Below are 495 nucleotides of genomic sequence, written 5' to 3'. Positions count from 1 at the left end.
CGACCGTCGTGGATCTGGATGACACGAGCAAATGCTTTAATCAGTCAACATTGCGTTTGGTGTAATCAGGAGCCCTGTAGCATGTCTGAATGCGTCACAACCGTAAGTGACTTGATAACTTAGCTCCTGGCAACATGACGAACGTTTGAGTGCGTTAGCTGTTGCCTCCACGTCAAAGAAATGCGTCTGGTTTAATCATGAACGCTGTAGCGTGTCCGGAAGTGTCACAAACGTATGTGACTTGATATCTTCGCTTCTGTCGACGTGACGAACGTTTGAGGCCGTTAACTGTTGCCTCCACGGCAAATGAATGCGTCTGGTTTAATCAGGAGCGCTGTAGCATGTCTGGAAGCGTCGCAAACGTATGTGACATGATAACTTAGCTCCTGGCAAGATGACGAACGTTTGAGTGCGTTAGCTGTTACATCCACGTCAAATGAATGCGTCTGGTGTAATCAGGAGCCCTGTAGCATGTCCGGAAACGTCACAAACGTG

The sequence above is a fragment of the Plasmopara halstedii genome (genome assembly GCF_900000015.1).
Source record: "Plasmopara halstedii genome assembly, contig: Scaffold_3060, whole genome shotgun sequence".
NCBI classification, from domain to species: Eukaryota; Oomycota; class Peronosporomycetes; order Peronosporales; family Peronosporaceae; genus Plasmopara; species Plasmopara halstedii.
Note: the sequence above shows the minus strand (reverse complement) of the source record.